General features: G+C 41.1%; 1 protein-coding gene across 1 annotated transcript in view; it reads left to right on the top strand.

Moving 5' to 3' along the window:
* Positions 1-6,058, top strand: part of CENPP (centromere protein P) — a 231,549-nt gene that overhangs the window by 127,627 nt on the left and 97,864 nt on the right. The gene's annotated exons all lie outside the window — the stretch shown is intronic.

Genomic DNA, 6,058 nt, shown 5'->3' with positions numbered 1-6,058 from the left:
AGCCCATGTTAGTACTGAGAAGCGAGATTAAAACTTGTCACTGCTCATGTGTTTTCCATCACTGTTTGTATCGTAGCCAAGACTTCTAGCTAAACTCTAGACGTCTACTGGAAGATTCTGAAGAAAAAAAAGAGAGTTTAATAATTCATGGCAACTGGCCATTGAAAGTGCAGTCAAAGCCATTCAAGAAATACCTGATTTGAAAAAAATATGAAATTCTTAAATGAATGAATACTTATAAGTTACAAATTTAAAAATCACTCACTCTATATAGACTAACAAAATATTTATCAGTTTTAGGAAGGAATACTGAAAGAGTACATTATTGAAATGTAAACCCAATCTCCAGATGTACCTAAGAGAGGAGCCATGCTGTTAATTTTCTTCTGATGACTGAAGCTGTTACATCAAGCATATGTCTCAAGAATTTCTTTAAAAGCTTTTGGCCCTGCCACAGGCATGTCAAGGGAACTGCAGACCAGGCCCTATATAATGCTTCTGGCCCCAGCCTATATGCTGTGATACAGACATTGATGCAAGGATACAGGTGAAGCCTGCTTGGACTTTCACTTTTCAAGAGAATATCACCTATGACCACATAGCATTTAGGGAGGACATGGGAGCAGGAAGACAACATTCACAATTAGGCCTGAGAGAATGCCCAATTCCCACATCAATTAAGACATCATCCTTCAAGAGGACATTTTTCTAAGTCTGGGTCTAAGTAACGCCAAACTAGCCAAACGCCAAACTAGCATCTTCATGATGTGCAGATTTGGGGGGCAGCCTGTTTGCAAAGCGTGTTTCCAGTAGTTTAGCTGAGTCTGGTCTCTCCTAACACAAAGAATCTGACTGTAGTTTGTTCCTGATTCCCAGAGAAATCGCACATGTTGAAGCAAGCCATAGAAAAAGTACTGTGCCTCCAATGTGCAGGACACCCAGCCCCCACTTAAATAAAATATACTTCTGTGGCCCTCACATCAGACAGTCCCGTATGCTGGCCTCTGCAGAGCTTTACGCCTGCCCTGGGTGCAGCACCTGAGGTTTGGCAGGCCTCCTGTTTGGTTATAATGCTCATGTTCCCATTTATTCAGTTATGTTTAGTTCGAAACATTTGTCTGTTACCTTGATGAATTGGGACATCGTGAGTGTTGAACTGGATTTTATTAACCTGAGCTCCATCAAAGCAGTGGCCATAAATGAGAAGCTCTTGGGCAGAAATCTGTGTCCTTCACAGTGTTCTGTTTTGTTTTTTTAACTTTTAACTGAAGTATACATTACAAAAAAATAAACATTGTAATGGTACAGCTCAATTAATTTTCACAAACACCTAATCAAGAAATCCCAGCACTCCTGGACCCCTCAGAATCACTCTGTCTTCAGAGAAGGCCGTTGTCTGACTTCAAAAACCATAGCTTTCTGAACTTTATATACACAGTGCATTCTCTTCTGAGTCTGGCTTTCTTCATTCAACATTATGTTTTAGAGATCCATCCAGGTCATTGTGGCTGGCAATAGTTTGTTCAGTCTCATTATAAGCATACCTTCTTGTATTGCACTTCACTTTATTGCATTTCACAGATACTGTGTTTTTTTTACAAACTGAAGGTTTGTGGCAACCCTGTGTCGAGCAAATCTATTGGTGCCATTTTTCCAACAGCTTTTGCTCACTTCATGTCTCTGTGTCACATTTTGGTAATTTGCAATATTTCAGACTTTTCCTTTGTTATTATATTTGTTATGGTGATCTATGATCAGTGGTCTTTGATATTACTACTACAATTTGCAGAAGGCTCAGACGATGGTTAGCATTTTTTAGCAATAAAATCTTTTTAATTAAGTTTTGTTCTTTTTTTTTAAAGAGAGAATGATATTGTACACTTAATAGATCACAGTATAGTGCACTGGGAAACCCATAAGTTCGTGTAACTTACTTTATTGAAATATTTACTTTATCACAATGGTCTGGAACAAAACCTGCAATATCTCCAAGGTATACCTATATTATATAACATTCTTCTGTATGAATATGCCAGAAATTATATATTTTATATGTATATTCATATATATATATATTCATTCAACTGGGTTAATTTCCATTTGGAGTATAGCTATGAATTTATAAGCATTCCTTGATCTGTCATTTGAGGCTCATGTCATTCCTTGATCTGTCGTTTGAGGCTCATGTGTTTCTGTCAGGTAGAATTGCTCTATATTTAAAAATTGTGGGGCTTTCCTTGTGGCTCAGTGGTTAAGAATCTGCTTGCCAATGCAGAGGACAGGGGTTCAAGCCCTGGTCCGGGAAGATCCCACATGCTGTGGAACAACTGAGCCCATGTGCCACAACTACTGAGCCTGTGCTCTAGAGCCCGTGAGTCACAACTACTGAGCCCGCGTGCTGCAACTACTAAAGCCCACGTGCCTAGAGCCTGTGCTCTGCAACAAGAGAAGGCACTGCAATGAGAAGCCCGTGCACCGCAACGAAGAGTAGCCCCCACTTGCTGCAACTAGAGAAAGCCCACACGCAGCAATGAAGACCCAACGCAGCCAAAAAAATAAATAAATAAAATAAATATTTTAAAAAAATAATGGGGCCTCCCTGGTGGCGCAGTGGTTGAGAGTCCGCCTGCCGATGCAGGGGACACGGGGTCGTGCCCTGGTCCGGGAGGGTCCCACATGCCGTGGAGCGGCTGAGCCCGTGAGCCATGGCCGCTGAGCCTGCGCGTCCGCAGCCTGTGCTCCGCAACGGGAGAGGCCACAACAGTGAGAGGCCCGCATACCGCAAAAAAAAAAAAAATTATGAAGTTTCAACTTCTCTTGATAAGTAAAGCCTTGCCACTGGGTGGCTCCTGTTTTTGCATGGCAACACTTGGCTGGGGCTGAGTGGCAGCGCCTCCTCTCAGTGGGATGTGTGCCTCCCACTCTCTACCTTTGCTTGTGCTCACACAGTGTTCCTCTCCCACATCATTCTACCAGCCTCTCCTTACCACTCAGTCATGGCATCTGCCCCGCGACCACCTGTCTAGGCAGGGTTCTGCCACCTTGTCTAGAGAGCTGGGAGGCACTTCCTGTGAGATTGTTTTTCTAAAGATGTGTTGCAGCCTCTCTCCTCTCCTCACTTGTGAGCCCTGAGCTTATCTTCCTCCAGCATGTTGTTGTGCTCTTTAGTCAGAAGGCTGAGGGAAAGAAATGGGTCCTGGAGTATAATGCCAAGATGCAGGTGGTCTTTTTGGCTTATTCACCCTATTCTGCTGACATTGTGACTAGAGGTATAGCCCAGGGCCCAAAACCCCTCCCACAGTCTTGGAGCTGCAGGTGGGAAGCTTTACCTCACAACTGCAGAGATAGCCCAGCGTGCACAAACACACCATTTGGATATAAACTGGAGTTTTTTCTCCACACCTTTGCGGGTTGTCATTCCAGACACATCAGTGTACCTCCTCTTCCCTAGAGTATTGTGAGGAAAAAATCTTCCTTTTTTGGTTCCTATCAGGGTCCTATGAAGGGGGCCTAATTCTTTTCTACATGTTTATTTTTTATTGTTTGGGTTTTGCCTCATTGGGCCTTGGTCTGAATACTGGAGAATTAGTGTTACTATATCAAACAGTGTCTTTGGGAATCATGAATAATCTGCACATTATTATGTTTTAAACAAGATAAGTTTCAAAATTAGAAAAGTAATGTTCGCTCTACTGACATTTTATGAACAGAAACATTGATTGCATAAAAGGAACATCACAAATTTCTTGCATGGCCCAGTATGTTCCAATCATGGTGAAAATAAAAATAAATTGCTTAAGCCAAGCTTGCATATAATTTTTAAGACCCTTTCCTGACCTTCTGCTAATGTAGAAATGGAGAACAGTGGTCAAAGCCCAAACAAATGAGAACTGGAAAGGACCTTAGAAATCGTCTCATGCAAATTAAAACTCCAATGGGTGAGGAGTAGGGGTGACTGTGGTCACATGAGACACCTTCCCGAGCTCAAGTATCACTAGGACGATTGAGTTTTATGATGTTTGTCAGCTGGTATCTGGTGCTTCCTCCCCTGTTTACCTTAACCTTCTGAGTACGTTGGAATGGATTGTGTAATAGTCTCTCATAGTAGAAATTACAAGGAAAATTTTGTCCATCCGTTTATTCAAAGAATGGTGTTAAGTGCCATGAAGAAAAGCAAAATGGGATGGGGGATTGTCAGGGAAACCCTGAGGGAATGAGGGGATGTGCCTTCCAAATACCTAGTTCAAGAATGTTCTAGACCATCAAATCCTAGGATGTAAATAATGTATGCTCTTTATGCATAACAGAGGTTGTATATAGTAGGCATTCACAAAAACTTCTGAAAGAAGTGAATTCATGGGTTTGATATGATTTTATGGGTTTGATATGATTTTATGGGTTGTTTTGAATGTTCAAGCATCCTTCATGGTGGACTAGGCTCTGTGATTTATAATGAGAATTGACTTTATACAGTAGATCATGACCCATGGGCAGTATTCAGCCCACAGATATGGTTTGTTTGGAGCATATGGTATTTTTAAAAACCAGGAAATTTTATATCAAAGTCTAAATTTACCATATCTTAAAAACTCAGTTTGACAAAACCGGCCCTGAATTCCTGTGCAGTTCCAGCAATTGGCTGAGCTCATGGCAGCAACCTTCGTCAGATGGGCTTCTGGTTCCTGCTTCTCAGCTCCCATTCTTCTATACCCTGTGCTGGTAAGGACTTGCTTCTGCAACTTGCAGGCTGAGCTCCTGTCATCATCCTGTTGGATGTTTTGCTCTGAAGATGAATTAATGCCATAAATTGTCATTTAAAATGAATTGAGTTGAATTTATAAAAATGTAGGATCAAATATTTTTAAGTAATGCCTCAAAGGTCAGTTTGCTTTCAGGAATGGGTGCAAGTAATGGTTTTGTTTTAAATAAATTTCCAGGCTCTTTTAACTGAGAAGACCTAAAAGCAGTGAGCGCATCTAACTTCCAGATCTGTGTTTCTAAGGGCCATTTTTCATTAGAAGGAGCAAGACCCCTGAGAAAAATGTCAAGTAATAGATCAGGGCCAGGGAATCTGTAAAGTGTGCCTGAAACATTTCATCATACCAGCAGGCACAAAAGCACTCAGAGATTACTGCGGACTGTGAACAGAACATAGAAGCTAGGTGAAGGCACAGTTTGAATACCTCAAATAAGAATGGCAATGGATTATAGCACATCAAATGCAAAATCCTTTTTATAACAGAGGGAAGAGGGCCAAAAGGGTCATAGCTTTTTCTGTAGAGGAATGCCAACTAATGAGTACAGAAGGAATCACAGAGTTAGAAAATCACCACTGTGAAGCCTCCAACATAGTCACTGATTTAGGCAAAGATGGGAGCTAAAACCACTAAGTGAAAGGTTATTGGATGGCAAGATATTCACACAGACCTAAAGTCTTACCTTGCAGGATATTTCTTAATTACAAGGAGATGAAAACACTACCTTAACCAATGTCTCAGCATCACCAATAACACGCCAGCCCGACATTTTGTGCCTCCTGATATGGTACAAAAGGAAGTACATGACATCACCTATGTGGGATTCTTGGCAAAAACATTTCACCTAAATCTAATCGTAAGGAAACAATCAGACAAATACATATTAGGGGACATTCTACATGATAGCTGGCTTGGACCCTTCAAAAAGTGAAGGGGTGAAACACATAGGCAGAGAATTTCTACTCTAGATTATAGGAGACTAAAGGCAAGTGAACTCTGATTAGATCTTGAGCCACATATACACATACCACGCGCACAGCAATTTAGGACATTGTTGGGACAGTTGGGAAAATCTGAATATGGACTGTATGTTGAAACTGAATTGATGTTAAATTTCTGGAGTTTGATAATGTGAGAGAATGTAATCATTGTCTCATGGTTATGTAAGAAAATGTCCTTGTTCTTAGGAGACTTATACTGAAGTACTAGGGTGACATGATATCTGCAACTTACATTCAGATGGTCCAGCCCCTGTACCCCACAAATACATATATATGTATAGACAGGGATATGGAAAGAGT

This window comes from Lipotes vexillifer, unplaced genomic scaffold (genome assembly GCF_000442215.2).
Source record: "Lipotes vexillifer unplaced genomic scaffold, Lipotes_vexillifer_v1.1 scaffold466, whole genome shotgun sequence".
In the NCBI taxonomy this organism is placed as follows: Eukaryota; Metazoa; Chordata; class Mammalia; order Artiodactyla; family Lipotidae; genus Lipotes; species Lipotes vexillifer.
Note: the sequence above shows the minus strand (reverse complement) of the source record. Positions and strands in the feature narration are given on the sequence as shown.